The sequence below is a fragment of the Lissotriton helveticus genome, chromosome 1_1 (genome assembly GCF_964261635.1).
Source record: "Lissotriton helveticus chromosome 1_1, aLisHel1.1, whole genome shotgun sequence".
Taxonomy (NCBI): Eukaryota; Metazoa; Chordata; class Amphibia; order Caudata; family Salamandridae; genus Lissotriton; species Lissotriton helveticus.
The window spans coordinates 1,524,550,835-1,524,570,202 of NC_136057.1; the positions used below are offsets into that span (position 1 = coordinate 1,524,550,835).

The 19,368-nt window shown below is 44.3% G+C and overlaps 1 long non-coding RNA gene across 1 annotated transcript in view; it reads left to right on the top strand.

The window, feature by feature from the left end:
- LOC144773465 (uncharacterized) overlaps positions 1–19,368 on the top strand; it is a 1,091,729-nt gene that overhangs the window by 296,599 nt on the left and 775,762 nt on the right. Inside the window, exon 2 of the long non-coding RNA XR_013599985.1 lies at positions 13,152–13,213. This is a non-coding gene — a long non-coding RNA (uncharacterized LOC144773465). The remainder of the gene's footprint in view (positions 1–13,151; positions 13,214–19,368) is intronic.

The window sequence follows — 19,368 nt, forward strand, 5'->3', positions numbered from 1 at the left end:
TTAAACTAGGAGCTGCAATCAAAAGCAATAAATTGAGTGATATTCGGTCTGCCAGGAAGCACTATAAAAACTGTATTGCCAGGGCAAAAAGAGACTGGGATGAAGACCACTGGCAGAAACTGAGATGTGCTAGTGAAATTAGAAATTCTAGACAATTTTGGCATATTGTCAAATGGGGCCATGATAGATCTCCAGAGCCTTCCAACAATAATGTCCCTCATGATGCCTGGGTTAAGTTCTTCAGCGAGCAGTACTCTACCAGAGATCAGCCTGTTAGCAACTCTAACCTAATATATCTGTTCGCAGATGAAGATATTTTTATGCTAAGCGAAATCCTGATTGCCCTGAAATCTGTTCATAGGGGCAGAGCCCCGGGTAACGACGGAGTCCCGGCGGATGTCTTCTTAGATGACACCGATAGGTGGAGCAAGTACATCTGCGTTTTACTAAACCATATAGCCAGGGGTGCTGAAATCCCGGTATCCTGGCGGGGTGCTGTCATTATCCCAGTATATAAAAAGGGGGATCGTGCCCAACCCTGTAATTACCGCCCAATCAGCTTAATAGACACGGTCCAAAAAGTGGTAGGACGTGTAATCATTAATAATCTGCTTGATTGGGCTGAGGAGCAGAACGTCCTATCCCCTTTTCAGGCTGGGTTTCGCAGAGCTACTAGCACTGTAGACCAGGTCTTCCGCTTCCAACTGATACAATGGCGGACAGTGGTCCTGGGCGGATGCAGTCTCTACGCAGCTTTTGTTGACCTACGAGCTGCATTCGACCTGGTGCCGAGGGCAAAATTGTGGGAAGTGTTGGCAGCTCTGGGGGTCCCAATGATTATTCTAACCTTGATCATGAGACTCCACGAGGGCACTTATGCTAAGATCCAATGGGGTGGCTACGGCAACGATACTATTGACTTCCCTGTCGAGCGTGGGGTTCGACAGGGTTGTTCAATGGCACCGACATTGTTTACTCTTTTTATAAACGGAATTGTTCCCCGTATGCAAGCTGAGCCCGTAGATGCTCCCTCACTCGCTGGTGCAAAAGTTCCTATTTTAATGTTTGCAGACGACACCTTAATTTTATCAAAATCCCCTAGCGGTCTGCAAAAGGCATTGGTAATTTTTGACAAATTTTGTAGTGATCATGGCTTGGAGGTAAACGCAGCTAAAACAAAACTCATGGTTTTTAATCCTTGTAGGAATTTTAAATCCAAAATAACCATGAGTGGGCGTTGCCTTGAAGTAGTGAATTCTTTTACCTATCTGGGGATACATATCTCAAATGAAAACAGATGGAACCACCACTTAAATCTGGCAGTATTAAGACACAAACAACTGGCTGGTACCATCATTAAGGAGCACATGAAATCTTTAACTAAACCAATCAAACCGCCATTAATCATATATGAGGCTAAAGCAATAGGGTCCGCACTGTATGGGGCAGAGCTGTGGGGGCAAGAAAACCTCCAGGAGCTACAGAGGTCAGAGAATAGCTTCCTCCGAAAACTAACTGGCACCCCACAGAGTAGTCCCCTCTTGCCACTCAGATATGATCTTGGGAGGAAGGAAATCTCGGCTATGTGTAAACTTCGACCGATATTATATTGGCGTAGAATTTGGACCACCCCCGAGTTGTCACAATATGCAGAAGGATTTGCTGATGTGATCAAAGCAGATCAATTTCATAAAATTAAATGGTTTAGATCATTGAGAATAGCATTAAGTGAACTAGGGTTAAGCGAACTGTGGTCTGATCCAACCGGGTCATCCTTTCCATCTAAGATATTTATAAAAAACCTTTATTGGGAACAGGTTGAAAATAAGAGTCTCCTTAACAATAACAATGGGTCTATGACGACTGCCTTCCTTGAAGCTAAACTGTTTCCAATGTTTGAAATCTACTGGGATATTATAACTAAACCCATGGACAGGAAACTGTTTTTCCAAATGAGGGCTGGCTCTCTACCTCTTGGTAATTTAACATCTAAATGGAGCAATGGAGGTCCAGCTACTTGCCCAGTTTGTGGGGAAGGTAAAGAGACGCTGGGTCACTTCTTGTTTGTTTGTCATGCATATTCTGTTCCTAGACGTGTTTGGTTGGCCCCCATGTGTAGAAATCTGGGTACTAAAAGCAGCATGGTCGCTCTACGCATTGTTAAAACTACCTCCTTAAATTGGATTATTATAGCGACTGCTAAGTTCTTGGGGTGGGCGTGGGTAACTAGGCAGAGATTGCTAGTAGGGTGACTACTCTCTGCCTAGCTGATCAGAGACTGCTAGTTTATCTATTCTCTGTTCCCATGCCAGGTGTCTATCTGACGAAAAAAAATTTTTTTTTTTTTTTTTTTATATACATTTTTAACTATGTAATAGGATTGTTTTTAATATGACCTTATTATATGAACTTTGCACCTTAATGACAAATAACTGAATGCAATGTTATTTTAAACCCCTTTTTTAATGTGTATTGTGCTTAAAGTCATGTCTGACTTTGTAATTTAATTGTATTTTATTATGTGTTTGTTTGTCTGCTTTTATGAGTAAATACTCGAATAAAGCACTTTTGAATTGAATTGTAATGTATGTTATGTTATTTTAATTTGTAAGGCGCAACAGCTACCCTAGGGTTTCCGGCGCCAGCCTGCAAGGAAGAAAAATAAATGAAAAAGGATTATTGGTTAAATAGCCAGAATTTTAGGCATTTACAGAAATTTCTGCAAAGAGTTTCAGTGCAGAGTGAAACAGGGAGAGAATTCCATAAGGAAGGACCCAAGCAGGCATAAGATCGGCCTCCCTTGCATAATAGTCTAAATCTTGGGACCGAGAATTTTGCCAGAGTGGTAGAGCCAAGCGAACGATAGGGCATGTAGGGGTGAGCTAGGGCTTGCAGGTTTTGAGGACCCGCACCATATTTGATCGTAAAAATGTAGCTCAGGGTTTTGAACATAATCCGGTTCCCTACCCTGAGCCAATGAAGGTCTGGCAAAGAGCCAGAGGTAGAGGCAGCTTCAGGGACTTGACAGAGCAGTCTGGCAGCCGAATTCTGCACCACCTGCAGCTTACGTGTCACATCCTAGTTGGCCCCAGATAAAGAATATTGCTGTAGTCCAGTCTAAATGTGACAAGAGCCTAAACTATGATTCTCTGGGTCAATCTAGGGAGCATCCAGATAATCTTTTTGAGCCATTTCAGGATGGTGAAACAGGTGGCAGCACGTTCACAGCTTGCTGTCACATTGATAGTTGATCATCAATGATGAATCCTAAGTTGCGGACCTGGCGGGAAGGCTGAAGAAGAGAGTCCATCTTGGCCAGCCAGTGCTGGGAACCCCAAAGCTCTTTATCTTTCCCCAAGATCAGGACCTCACTTTTTTCTCCGTTGAGCTTGAGACAATTAGACTGCATCCAAGATGTAATATTACTCAAGCCCAACCGAAGAGCAGACGACTTGGACGTCTTTTCGGCAGAAAGAGAAAAGATAATCTGGGTGTCATCGGCATAAGAGAACAGAGACAAACCATCCTCCTCTGTGATGTCCACCAGAGGTCTGATATACGTTAAACAGCAGAGTGCTAAGAATAGAGCCCTGTGGCACGCCATAAGTAGAGGGGGTGCATGTTGGATCTAGCCGTTGGAGAGAAGACCTGAAAGGTGCGGTCCGTAAGGAAAGAAATCAGCCAGGTGAGTGCCGGCCTGGCAATGCTCAGAGATTGCAAGGATTTCACTAACACGGTGTGAGACACTGTAACAAAAGCTGCGCTCAAATCGAGTAATATGAGAACCACCATTTCTGCAGCATCCAGATGGTGACACAGTCTTTCCATAACTCCAAGGAGTGTAGTTTCCGTTGAGAAGCCGGCTCAAAAGCCCGACTGCAAAGAGTGTAGATAATTTTGTGACTCGACAAACTGAGTTAACTGTGCGTTAATGTGTCTCAGGTGCATAGGAAAAAAGGAGTGACCCCACTAACCAAGAGACAGTGTACAGAAAGTACAAGATAAAGAGAAACTCTTTTGGAACTGATAGGATTTACCCCATGTCATTCATTCCCACTCCAATCTTTTAGAGCCATACACTTGGTCAAGGATCTCACATAAACCCCAAGTATGGGCCCCAAGGATCGATTACAAGCACATTGATGAACAACTCTATGAGTTTATAAAAATACGATTTTATTAAAAAGAATTATTTCTAGAAGCATATAAAAATACAATGATGTGATAAAGAATCGCAAATAAAAATTACAAAATACAATACACAAGAGACAGTAAGACATGTGAAGGACATTCAAATCATCATAGTGGTTATTTCAAATGGACCAATCAATTTTAAAAAGATTCATCAATGAATATTGAGATTGGATATGGAAAGTTCTGTGAATATAACCAAAAAGACACAAAGGGGTGTCAATGAGTTTTGGTGGCAATAGATTATTCAGAAATCACCTTCATCAGGACTAGAATGACAACTGTCTCTCTTAATATCTAATTTCTTGTGCAAATTAATGTAACATGTATAATACGTGTGAAACGGACTGTTGCTCTCCAATTCGATATGGAGAAATGATGATGACATTAAAAATATTTAAAAGGATCTTAGACTCCTGGGAGTCCGTTTATGGTGTTTTCAAGTGAAAAAGGGAATAACATTATCCTCAATTCATGAACGACATTTGATGGGCCGTACACCTCAAGTCCGGGTTATAACTTGATCCCCTGTGATATACCTGACTGAGATTGCCCAATAAAAACAGACGAAATTCAGCGCCCATCATTTCTATAAAGATACATTGTTCTCTAAGACTCTGAAAAACATGGTACATATATAAAAGAGACCTCTGTAGATTAAAATATCCCACTGATATCACAGGGGATAAACTTATACTTTAGTTACAGTATGCCCGCTCCACTTCATCTAAAGTAAAAATCAAGTCAGAGTAATGAGGAGGAGACTTCAAATTATGATCCTCCAGGACATTGATAACCATCACATCGGGGTTTCCCTTGCCATTGTATACTCTAGAAAAGTGTTTAATCAAGTGTTCCTCAGTAATTGCAACCCAAAGCAGAGTGTATAGCGAAGAAGATGTAATCCAGTGAAAAGATTGTCGTAAAAGGAAAGACTTATGATAATTGGAAAGTCAGGGAATCGTACTCCACCTTCAGCTTTAGGTCGTTTCAACCTAGCTAGAGAATTGCGTGATTTCTTGGTGTTCCAAAGAAAATCAGATAATAATTTTTTTAAACAATTGAAGAGGCATAAGCAGAATATTGGAGCAGGAAATACTGGCTAGTCCCCTTACTCAGAAATTTGGGATTCAGATCCTTCCAAACTGCCTACAGAGTCTTAAAGACAGACCTATCCCCTACTGTGGTTTTCGCCCTGTCCAAATTTTTAACTTCTATGTGGTTTATTCAAAGCCGATGGGTAAAAAGGCTTGTATAAAAGACTTGTCGCTTCAAGATAGATTGAAACTTCGGCACTTGTTTTAATAGTTTTTTTAATCATTCGATCACCATTGTTGTTTAATACCTTTTAAATTTTGTACAAATGAAATGCATCTTTTATGATCTGTGATCGAAATAAAGATTTCTTGAATGAATGAATATTGGAAATAGTAAAGAGAATAACAGGAAGCAACATCATCTTCATCGTGTCAAGACATCCCCACCAAGACAAATGGAGGGGGTGTCATTTACTAGTTAGAGAAGTGATTGACTGAACACAATTGTCCATATTAGTTGAAATACAAGACGTGATGGAGGATGAGAATTGAACACCGAGATATTTAAGTTGTTTAGGTCACCATGTGAATTGGGAGGAAGAAAAATCATGACTAAAAGTAAATTTATTGAGAGGAAGTATTTCACATTAGTCAGTGTTAAGCTTATAACCAGAGGCAAATGAATAAGAGTCAACTTCTAACATAAAAGCTGTCAGCGAGGAGTTAGGTTGAGAAATGTAGATTAAAATGTCATCAGCGTATGCAGCTATTTTAACCTGATCTGCACTATGAATGAAACCATTTGTGTTAACATCCCGATGAATCCAAGATAAAAAAGGCTCCAATGCCAGGTTAAAGAGGAAGGGTGAAAGAGGGCAGCCTTGTCGGACCCCGTGTGTAAATTAAAAAAAGAGAATGTGAGTCCATTAGCACAAATAGTTGCCTTAGGGGAAGAGTAAAGAAAAGAAATGAGAGTCATGTATTTTGGTCCAAAACCAAACCAAGATAGAGCTTGAAAAATGATGCACCAAGCAACACGATCAAAAGCCTTCTCGGCATCTAAAGCAATGGCCGCTATAGAATTGGGTACATTTGCAGATCTAGAAATGATATAAAAAAAAACGAGTATTGTCTGAAAGAAGTCTACTCTTGACAAAGCCAGATAGTTCCTTACCTAAAAAGTCAGGAAGAAGTGTTTCCAATCTCAGACCAAAGCTTTAGAATTTTTTTAATAAACTAAATTAACTAAAAATATTGGACAATAGTTCTTATAAAAGTGAGGGTCCTTATCTACCGTCGAGATTAAACATATATAAGCATCAAGAAATGAGCTGGAAGAAATATCCAAATTGAGAAAAGAGTGATTTAACAACCACAGTTTAGGAAGAAACAGTTTGGAAAAGTATGTATAAAACTCAGCTATAAAGCCGTCTGGCCAAGGAGCCTTGTCTTTCTTAAGATAAAGTAATGCTAGATGAAGCTCCGTTTGAGTAATATCTGTCTCTAGGATTGAGAAATCGACTTGCGAATAGTCCGGCTTTGATATAGAAGAAAGATAATTTGAAATGTCGGAGTCAGACGATGAGTGCTCCGGTTTATAGAGGTCTGCATAAAATTTGGGAAACTGCATTAAGATATCTTGGTTGTGGTGATGAAAGGAACCATCGTCATCAGTAATTGATTCGATAAACAGTTTGTTTTGTTTAATTTTTAGGTAATTAGCTAGGAGTTTCCCAGCTCAATGTTGAACTCCATAATACTTAGCAATAGATTTGAGGAGGTATGAAGGAGCATTGTCAGTGGATACGTTGTTGAAATTAATCTTGGGTTTAATTAGCTTATTTATTTATTTATTTAGAATTAGTTGGGAAGTAGAAATATAATGAGTGTTCTAAAACTGTTATTTCATTAAGAAGTAGATTAAATTGGGATTTCGACAAACATATTTTTCTTTAAACAAAGTTTATGATAAAATCACAAGCTGAGGCCTTAAATGTATCCCAAATAATGGGAAAAGACATGCCTTCCGTTTGATTGAGAAGGAAAAACTCCTGAGCAAAAGCGGTGAAGGAGGAGGTGAAAGAAGAATCGAGCAATAAGCAGTATTGAATCTCCATCTTCTAGGGGATAAAGATTTAGGTAAAATGTCTAAATGAAGAGAAACTGGGGCATGGTCAGATATTGATTGGATCAGATTTCCGCTGAGTATAGGGATTGGATGAGATGGTCTGATACAAAGATATAGTAAATTTAATCTTGTGTATGGTGAAGGGGAGAGAAAACTGTGTATTCCCTCAGGATAGGGTTGCATAGGCACCATACATTGGTTAGTTCACGTCTCTGAATAGCTTGCACAAATGTTTTCTGCAATTTGTTAGGGACGTAATGTGATGCAGATTGTCTGTCCAAAAAAGGGTCAGCAGGTAAATTGCAGTCACCAGCAAAAAATAGACTGTCATCTGAATATTGTAAGAGCTTCTGAGAGATTAGAGACCAACATTTACAATCGGATGTGTTGGGCCCATAAACGTTAAATTAAACAACTGGGGGGATATTTTTCAAGAATGTGTGATAATTATCGCAAAATTAGCTTACCGCAACTTTGCACATCATAGTCTATCGTGACAAAATGACACCATGTTAACGTTGTATTGACAACCTGGCCGCACCATGCGATAGTCTCACGATAACGCGCCAAATGACCGCGTTAAAATTAACGCAACGCTGCAAAAATGCGAAACACAAACGCAAAAATATTGCGATACAAAAATCAGCGATAACCAGCAACAAGCCTGCAATTTGCACGCATCATGCGGGAAAATGCACTATAAAAGCAACAAAAAAACACACCAACACCAAAATAAACTGCTTAGCACCATGAGAGCAGAGGACAACTCGAACCCCTCAAGCCCCACGGAGGACCAGCCAGGCACCCCATGGTCAGGGAAGGGCAAGGAGAAGAGTATGAGGAAGACGGGGTTTAGTCCGCAGGACAACAATCTCATCGTCACAGAGAACACTACCAACAACTGTTTGTCACCTCCACTGTGTCATTGGCAACACAAACGGAAATATGGCAGTCCATCGTAAACAACGTGAATGCAGTTGGACTGTTGAGGAGGTCAATGGAGGAGGTCAAGATGCGCTGGCATGATGTGAAGAGCCAAACCAAGCAGACATTTGCTGCCAACAGTAAGGCAGCAACAGCAACTGGAGGTGGGAGTCCTGTGCCACAGTAGGAGCTTGAGGAAATGGTGGCCACAGTCATCAGTGTGGAGACGGTGCAAGGAGTTGGGACTTCAGACACAGCTCGATATTACCTGACCCAACAGTAACAGGGTGAGTATCGACCAGGGACTAGTGGGACCGAGGGAGATGGTCAAAATGGCATACATGCACAATTATGTGTAGCACACTGCATACCCACAATGATTGTGGAACATGTCCCTGATATCCCTTGGCACACTGTAGCATACATCTAAACACCAAGTAGGCCCCCATTCAATATGTGCACAAAGGGGCCCCTCCCTATCACCAATCATACAACCTACCCATGCACATGTGCTGAATCCAGCAAAGCAGCAGCTCTGTGAGCCACACTGACAATGCAAGTGACACTGCATGACCAATAGCATGGCTGTAGTCAAAATACATGACATGGTGCATGACACGACACTGTGGTGGCCCTGTGTAGATCACATCCTCAAAGTAGCAGGTCACACTCTGACACATCCATGTGCACATACAACCCCTGACTTTAACAACATAACTGCAGACAAACAATGCACAAGAATACAAAAACCGTCCAAGAGCGAAAATGACCCAAGTCACCAACATCTCAGCACCATAAAAGGACACAAGTCAAAGGCCCACTGCCTCAAAGAGATAAGGGGCCGCCTAATCAGAGCTGCAGGGGTGACTCTCCCACAATGCAGCACACCCATATAGCAATCACAGCACATCAACATTGACGACAATGTGGTACACAGTGCAACACTTTCACTACAGGACAGAGGACACAACTGGTACCGCTTGTGCGTAGAAACTGGCCAATCACATCTGGCATAGCAGGAAACTGTGAGATGCTAATGTACGAATGCAACCTCACATCCATCATGTAGTCGAAATGTCCACTTTCTCCCATCAAATAGCCAGCTCCTCCAAAACAGTCACAATGTACATTGTCATGCTGTCTGTAAACATGTACAATGTGTCAACATACATGTAACACAATGTTAACCTGCATCTCCCCTTTACATTGCAGAGGGACAATCAATACCTCCTGCAGAGCAAACCAGATATCTCTTCAGTGATGATGAAGAGGACCCCTGGCCATCTGCTCCGACATCCTCCAACAGCTCATGGATAGCCTCCGCACCCCTCTCCAGGAGCAGGGCAGCCCAGCTGCATCGAGGTGACCCCACCCCCTGCACAGACCACACAGCAGGAAGCACCCAACACCACGGCTGGCTCTCACCACCTCAAAGAAAGACACAAGGCATCCCAATGCAGTGTGTTAGACTGCCAGAAGGAGCTATCTGAACAGGTGCGGTGGGTTTCAACCTCATGGCAGCCAAACTAGATGCCATATGTGGGTGTATAAGTCCCATCAGGGACCACTTACAGTCCCTAACGGACACCCACAGTCCGTTCCATGCTCTACAACAATCCTTGACTGACCTCGCTGGAGCCATTACTCACAAACAAGAACTGTCTAGTCAGACAGGCTCCAGCGATGATAGCACAGAGTTGGCACAGCTGCGGAGGACAATGGAGAAAATGGAGTGGATGCAGACTGGAAGGATGGCTGCGACGGATGAACACCAGCGAGATGTAGCAGGGATCTTCCATGCCCTGCAGATCCTCATCTTGCCATTACTGCCACAGAGCCTGTCCCAGATGACTGCTGCAGGAACTTCGACACACACATCTCAACCCCTGATGTGTCCAGTGGCACACAGTGATGTAGCCATAACACCACCACACACACCTGACATACCTGACACAGAAGACATATCAGAGGACTAAGATGTGGATGGTAATGACTCTGTGTGCAAAAGGAGGTTGTAGCATTCATCCCCGCCATATGGCGTGTTCCTGCTTGGTTCAGCCCTCTGCATCATGCCCTGGTACAGCATCCTTCACTGTCCCCCGAAACACTCTGCGACATTCACCTGGACCCCAACATGGACTGCCATATCTGCTCTGGTTACCAATGAGACAGCAATCAAGCTGCTGACTGAACTCTTCCTCTTCCGATTACCTTATCATTCTCCAAAGGACTCTGGTTGGTCCTCCACTGGGCAACCATGCAATGTGGGGTTTGCATGGGCATGTAATGCTCCAGCTCCGACACTCCACAGAATATGAATAAAACATTCCAAATCACACAGATGTGTCATGTCTATGTTCAATCAAGTATAAAAGTATGGATGAATGTAGGGACATTGATTGCACAAAAAGGTACACCCTGGGAAATGACATCAATGCACATGTTTGACGCTGACCCACATGGCCAATTAGATGACTGTGAAGGTAAGAACTAGCTGTGGCCTCATTGCTCATGAACAACAATCTCGCAACCCCCAACATAGCCCCACGTCCATGTATTAAATAGGGATGTGTGTACAAATGTCAAATTTGGTGGCAGGCCCAAAGTAGTGTCCCCCATCACATGTAACAACAGAACATCTCTTTGCATACCTACTCACACTCAACTGTGTGGACACAGCCTGTTTTGATGGATCACATTGATCCCCATGGCAATAAGTTGGACACCATACTCACATTGTTGAAGACACGTAAGAGCACAGGTCTACCAGCAACTATCCCAACCACAATGTCTGGCTCACAGAGGTGGAGCTGTCAATAGGGACTCACCCCCAGGTGAAATGTGTCCATCAGTCCCTTCCTGTGTATGGACAATGCTCATTGATGCACACGATTTGTCATTCTAATCAACACTCATCACAGTTACACACCAGTGAAGTTGGGTAGACTTTATTAGCATGTGCATGTCAGTACATGCAAGACAAGGGCCCCAACATGCAGACCAATGCTTCAGACACTAACAGGCAGCATAGAAACATGTAGAGGTGTAGGAAATGGGGAGGCAAAAATTAATACCTATCATTACGGATGGAAACGGTCTCAGCTCACCTTGCCTTGCTGGACGAGTCATGTGATGTTTGACGTATGCTCATTGCCCCGTGTCAGGGGACACGACTCACAGCCCATGGGATCTGCATAGTGCTGTACCACCGGACTGCGCTGACTGTCTGCTCTGCTGACAGTGAGCAGGTGAAAGGGTCCAACAAGGTCATATGTAGTACTACCGCCCATGGGACTGCCTCACCTTGCAGGTGTGTGTCAACACGCGTAGGTGCACACACATGCATTCTGAGTCCAGGCAAATGCAGACATGTCCACTGTTGTGGTGGGATATGTGACCATTCCTTCAAGATGCAACAAGGTGTTGGGACCTGTGCTTTGGGTTACAATCAGTTGTGGCTGCAGGAACGTAGTTACTTGTCCATGAATGGGAGCGCAGCTTCCTGGGCAATCAGTTCCAAGAGTACGTCGTTATCGAGTTCAACTAACACGAGGGAGAGCCAATCCATTAACTGGCTCGGACTGATGTGCTCCGTACACACCGTTTCACCAATCCGCAACACAGCCCAATAGGGGAGTGCCTCGATGTGGTCACTGCACACGAGGACTTGTGCAATCTCCCACGCCCAACTGCCAGCATATACGCCAAATATCAAGGCATCCCATGCACGTGTCTCACGGTTACACTCCTGGCAGTGGGCCATTAGGTGGCGCACACACAAGTCATAATCCAGATCAGCTACCATTGTGTTGGATAGGCAGACATCCATGGGCCACTCGAATGTACATGATCAACAGTGGAACCCGGCCAGGACGCAGGTGACGTACTCAAGTCGCAAGCTCAGACGGTAACTGATGAGCAACTCTGCCAGTGGCAGTGCCCCAACAAATTTAGCATATGTGCACGGTACAGTCCCACGTGACAAGGGTTGTGCATGTGCCCGGGATGTCCTGCCATTGCATTGGTGGCTCTCGGAGAACCGCCACTCATCTGACCTGCAGCAGTTATGTGGATGATATGCCACAGCTCAGAGCAATGAGTTCTATGTGTGTGCAACGTTTGGATAAATGGGTTGTTGTGGGCGTAGGTGTCAAGGGCATCCCATGCAGGAGTACCTCAAGCAAGGACTTCTGTGTGTGGGGTGTGGATATGTTGGTCTTTCATTAGCACTGTGCGTGGTGTGGGAGTCGTCATCATCTGCTATGGTACCTCTCTCAGGGGGTGCCAGCCGCAGGCAAGAAGAAGGTCAGAGGTACAGATTTCCTTCTGCCTCATGGATTGAGACAAAGGAGCTTTCATCCCTAATGTTAGTCTGACTACTGCTTGCATTCTGGAAATGTGATGTGGCTTTCGTGCTGCATTGAGGCTAGGCCTTAGGCTTATGGTGCACCAATGGAGATACACATTCAACAGTTGGCATGTATGAGCCAAGAGCACGAGTGGCCTTGCGCTCCCTGTACAATCTCTCTCCCTCTCTCTCTTTCTCTCTCTCTCTCTTTCTCTATCTCTCCCTCTCTCTGCCACTGCCTTTTCCTCTCTCTCTCCCTCCCTCCCTCTCTCTTCCTCTCCCTCTCTCTTCCTCTCCCTCTTTTTCACTCTCTCCCCCTCTCTCCCTCTCTCTCTTTCTCTCTCTCTTTCTCTCTCTTTCTCTCTCTCTTTCCCTCTCTCGCTCTCTCACTATTTCTCTCTCCCTCTGTCTCTCTCTTTCTCTCTCCTTCTCACTCCCTCTTTCTCTCTTTCTCTCTCTTTCTCTCTCTATGTCCTTTGATGAGCGCATGACACACTTTCTTATCTTGAATTTTTTCTTGCAGGCTGTGACTTACAGATTGTCCAAGGAAGTCCTGCCATGACTCTTCCAAATAGTTATTTTGAGGTAAATTTGAATGAAATATTTTGTTTAGAAATTGAAAGATGAATGAATGATTCTCCTTTTTCTGACCACACATGAATGTTAATTGTTGTAAATGTACGACATCAGCAAATTGTTTTGTTCATGATTTTGTTAGGTTGCTGTAAGATATCTTTGGCCGGGGGGGTGCCGGGGTAGGGTCCGGGGGGGCCTGGGGGTGGTAGCAGTGGGTGTTGTGGCCCTCCTGGGGCTCCGAGCTGCATGCTCAGTAGCTCCATGGCATCTGTTGTTCTTTAGGTGTGGCTCTGTGCTGGGCTCCCTTTTATAGTGGAGGTTGTCGTCCAATTTAACACCAGGTAAAATCCCTGCTGCCAACACGCCTTATTGCATGTTTTGGGATCTTGTCGCCAATCTGGCTTGTCATTGAGAATGTTGCAAAGTGGTGTTGTTGCGGCTTTTTGCACGGGAACGCCTACTCTGCATATCATTAGCGTTAGTTGCTGGTGTCATCTGTGGCGATGTTTTTGTGGCTGCTATCGCTGGAAAACTGGTGATATCGGCTGTTAGCACCAGCTTGTGAATGGGGCGATAATTTTATCGCCACTTTGGCTGAGATGAAGTTCCGCTAACTCGGTGACAAGTCCTTGAGAATATGCTCCTTGGTGTTTTATCACACTGCAATTTAAGTAGTAACCACCTACCATCAGCGTCTTTTCCCATAGAAATCAGTTACATTTTCAAGGACTTATGGCATAGTACTGCAACTCCATGTTTTTTCCCCAGAGCGGGAAAATAAAAAACCTCACCCACCCTTCCTCTCTTCTCAATATCTGATAAAGCGTCTCCTGTAAGAAAATGATATGTGCGCTACGTTTTGACAAATGAGTGCGAAGACATTGTCTTTTCTTAGGGAAATGTAGGCCCCTGACACAGACAGGGTGAGCAAACAGACAAAAAGGATAACATACCCAACAAAAACCTTATGAAGGTGAGGGAGGGACCACACAAGGAAGACATCTCGTTTGCACCCGAGGGGCTGGAATGACACGAGAACGGAGACGATGTGACAAAATGTGGGGAACAAAGACATCCGAACATAAATACGCCACCTAAATGATCAACAGAGAAATTTGAAAACCTTGAGCAGAGAAACATCAATCCATTAATCAATAATACAACAACAAGAAAAACTCATCAACGTCAAAAGTAGCGTAATAACTACTGAAAGAAAATGTTACCAACATCTGAACCTAACAACAAAAGGCAGTCATTTTGTAGATACCAAGGGAACGATATCCATAACATCAGCTCTTCACGACACAAGAAAGTCATGCAAATGGGAGGGATCCTCATAAGTCGTTGTTTTGTTATAGTGTGTGACTTTGAAAAAGCATGGGTGAAAGAGGCCAAATTGGGCTCCCATTGAACGCAGGGCAGATCTCATACTCAAAAAGTTTCTTCTTGTATCGGCTGTGGCTTTGGCATAATCACGGAAAAAAAATAAGGCATTACCAGACCATGAGATTTTTCTGTGGCGACGCGCAGCTGAGATGACCTGCATCAACTCCTTATACTCTAAGAAGTAAAGAATGACCCCTCTTGATCTCTTGGGAGATGAAGTGGCTGTGGAAGCGCGCCCTAATCTGTGAGCTCTTTGTATGTTTAGTTGTGAGTTCTCTGGTAAATGTAGGATCTGAGGTAAAAAGGATTTGAAAAAAGAAATGCTATCCATCACTTCTGTGCCTTCAGGAAGGCCATAAATGCGTAAGTTATTACGACAATTTCAATTTTCATGGTCTTTGACTTGTCTTTGTAGTGAGAAGACTTGTACTTGCAAATAGTCCACTTTAAGAGATGTGTCATTAAGCTGTGATATTTGTTGTACAGACAAAGATAAACGTTCTTCAATACGTGACCAACTAGTTGTTAGAGTTTGTAATTTGGCGTTAGTGTCCTTGATAAAAGGGTGCACATCCCTAATCTCTTTCAATAGAATGTCAAGTGAGGCTGCAGGCGTAGTTTTTGTAGGTGATGGAGGATCTTTTTTGAGCAGCTTAACGTGTGCTTTGGTAGTTTTGAGCTAGAGGCCACCCTTGACCCTATATTTGAGGGGAGGCTATCCATTGCAGCAGGGATCATCAGGACCGGCAGGCATCTTCACAGCTTCCCTGCGGAAGATTGAGCTGAAGAAAAAAGAACCTTGGACCTGCTCATGTAATTGCGCCAAAAAAAGAAAGACGTCAAGCTCTTTAAAAAAAAAAAAAAAAGCTCTGATAAAGCAAGTAAAGAGTTCAAGGAGCTTAAATACGAGCATGCCACTTAGGGAAAAGCATTTAATTGAAAAAAACCTCCCCAGAGTTTTATCAAAAGCAAGACCTGTGAAAAGAATGTCACAGCAGGTTAATTCCGGCGTCACGATAAGAGAAAAGCAAAAATGTAGGTCAGAATTAGCCAGAAAGTCCAGAGAATGCATGAACAAATCTTGCATGAAACATTGCCTTTAAGAAAGCAGTATGCGTCACAGAAACCAATGCCTTTAAGGAGTAAGAGCTACCTTCAAGGGAGGAGCCTGTTAATTCCTTTCCTCAGAGATCATGCAGATCCTTCTCCCACAGCTAAGATGGTGGCCGGCACTGAGGGAAAGGAAACAGTTGCTTCATTCATTGACTGTGGACCCCCTCTAGAATTAAAAGAAGCAAAAATCACCACCGCTGTGCATCTCCAACTAGAAATGGGTCACACAGCTAAAATTTGGTCGAGGGAGCTATCGTCGCATCGCTGGTGTCTGGGCTGTCCACCAGAGCCTCACGGAGATGCGACAATCTTTATCGCGCTGTATGTCACGCCACCCTTACCTGTGGTTTTAATGCTAAGAGCACCTGCTTCCAATATTGCCTTGAGCCCCTTGGGGTAAGCGCTCCTGCTCCTCTAATTTGCGTGACCCTAGCTGCACCCAACCGTAAAAAGTAAAGCATACAGGATGGCAAGTTCAGATAAATGGTTCTTAAAGGCAATAAATGATGCCTGTTGCTGCTGGACTGCTGTGGTGTAATCCAGGTCAGTGGAGACTCTGGCATTCTCAATACGGACAGCTGCACAGGCCTGATAAAGAACGAACCCTCGATCTAAAAAATGCAGGAGACAGGTTACCACAGGCTTCAGATGACCGCTGTGCGGTGTGAGGCACATTGCACCCTGTGTGTGTGTTCCAAAGTAACAAATTTCGATAAGCCCTCAGGGGCAACCACCTCCTCAAGCCAGTCCTCAAGGAAGCCAAACATCAATGTACCCTCAATGTTCTTATACATACCAAAAATGTCTGCGTTATTGTGTTCAGCCTTACCCTCGTCATCTTCTATCCTTGCTTCAAGTGCCTTCTTGTGATCGGCCAAGATTTCTAGTTGGGACGTGTGAGTATTTGTGTGTGAGTATTTGTAGTAGATGCAAGTTCAGCCAAGGAGTTGGACTAATGTGGCAAATTGGCAATGATCATTGTGCAGGAGAATCAGATCCAACACCAAGGAGTTAATTTTGGATTTCAGGGCTTCGCTCATTGAACCAATTGCAGCTAATATAATGTCAGTTTTGTCCTCAGCACCTGGGCGCCTCTCTCTGGGGGCATCAGTGGGCTGTGAAGAGAGTGCCCATCTCCCAGGAGTGGAGGAGAGTGGAGATCACTCCCTCACCTTGAGCGTGCACCCCATGGTTGCATGTAGAAGCCGAGGGTGTTTGATTCAAAATGGGGCAAATAAGTCTGGAAGGGTAGTTTCTAGAAGCGACCATTCTAAGGGCAGAGCAAGGTGGCTTATCACCAATGAGGTGAAGACAGAAACTATGGCAATAGTGCAGGGGCTCCTGGGGTTGGGGCTGTGGTTGGAAAACGAAGGAACACTCTACAACCCAAAGCAGCAATCCACCTGTACAGTACAAATTGAGCGAAGGTATTAGGGCTGCTGTTGCTGCAAGTGGGGCTAACCACATGGCTTAAGGTCCCACTGATGTGGGGTTGGGGCAATAGCAGTCAGGTGAGTCAGCTAACACACACACCTCCTGAGGGAAGCAGCACTCAATAATCCACAGCCCAGTTGCCAGGACCTAAATGGGGGAAGTGAGGGCACGTGAGCAACTCCCAGGCCCAGATGAAAGGAAGAGAGGTCCCTGGCAGCAGGCCACATCGCAATGGGCAGAAATATGAGGTGGTTGGCCAGAGAGGGCAGACTTTGTAACCAGACGTCAAAGCACCGGCTGGGGCAGGGAGATCCCAATGCCCCTGTCCGGCCAGATTGAAATGAGCAGGGAAGGTGGGGGTATGGTCAGCAGCAGTCCAACTCCAGTGGCAGTCTCGCAGTCGACAGCACCGCAGTCCAGCACTTATACTGCTCTAAGGTGGGCAAACAAGTTGAGTCCCAGGACATCCGCCATCATGAGCACTGGCAGGTGCTCCACCAGAAGGACATTGGAAGGAGACATGCAAAAGTTCCGCCAACACCAAAAGTAGATGCAAAAAGAAAAATTGATGTTGAACAATGTCAAACACAGTAGCAGCCCATGGTGGTAGTGCTGCCGGGTGCTGATGTGGGGCGGGGGAGGGGCAGGGTAAACTCCTGATTCCGCGTTTGGTGATGCAGCGCAAGCAATGTAATTCATTTTATTTATTTATATGTTTACTTACCTCTAATCGGTCGTAATCTGTAGTTTACTACCACCCACTCAGCCCCTCCCCCACCCCACGTCAGCACCCGGCAGCACTCCCACCGCGGGCCGCTACTGGTCAAACATTCACCCCAGTACAGAGCTCTGGGCTTAAATCCATTGTTTTTTGCTCCCCCTGCCATTCCAGTTTAAACTCAGCCATATGCAAATCAGTCTTGACCCTGCTGTTCATGGGAACAGTCAAGCCTGAACTGCTTGGCCAGGTCCTCCGTGGACCAGAAACAAGCTTCCTGGGACCGGTTCGGGGTTTCACCCCTAATCAGCCAGGTTTAGATTGACTACAGTGGCATGGAGAGCACGGGACCCACGTCTGGGCATACCCGTCCCACTAAGGGTGATAAATGCAAAAAGAACAATTGATGGATAGTGTTGAACAATGTCAAACATTCACCCCAGTACAGAGATCTGGGCCTAAATCCATCAATCATTTTGTTCTCCCCTTGCCAAAAGCTGTAATAAGCCTGGAGACCCTGGGCAGCCATGGAGATCTAACAAGCAGCTGCTTATAGCATGGTGACTGACTCAGCCCTGAACAACATGAAGACTGCGGAGCAGATATGTAAAAACTGTATGGTGTGTGCACACATAATGCTGGAAAGGGACTGGCGACTGCGGCTAGACTTTTTGCACCTTCTGAGGCACATTTTGAGCTCCTTCAAATGCATTCAATTGACATGCCTTTAATGAATAAATATCGTTATGCTCTGTATGATATCAGGTTATGTATAGAAGTCTATGTGACCAAGAAAAACCAAGCATCAATTGTGGCTAAATGTAAAATAAGTATTTCCCAGATTAGGTTTGCACCAGTTGCTTTCTTTAGACAATGGCCAATATTCCTGAATAAGGTGATGGAACTTGTGACAAAAACATTGGTCATAAAGCGCAAATTTCAGTGTGTCTACAAGACAAAAGTGGGGCGGGTAATGGAAAATAGAAATACCATTTTGTAAGCCAAGATGGCATAATATGTGATGAAAGTACATTGACTTGGTTAGACACTTTGCACCTTTCCTTTATGAACATGTGCAGCACCCTGAACTCCATTCATTTGCTGAGTGCTCATGAAATTGTTACTGGACGGGTAAAGCAGTTTGTGGAGCGCTGTAGTACACTGCCACATTGCACTTAACTGATGCCCTAATGAGATACTATTTAATACAGCTGACTGTAACTGTGCAAACCTTGCACCAAAAGGTGAAGAACTTGTTATAAACAACCCCTAAATGAAGCTGTTCATAACATTGCCCTTGGTGAGTGGTAAATGATAAAGAATGTTCAGCTAAACAACTACCTACAGCCTAGGTGGAAGGGCCCAGTATAAGTCCTGTTGGTGTCCAACACAGGAGTGAAGTGTGTGGGCTACCAGCACTGGATCAATGCTTTGAATGGAAAAAGGGCCCCTCCAGCAATAAGTCAAGAACAGCTTGATGAGGAAGCAGATTTGTGCATGCTGACAACCCTAG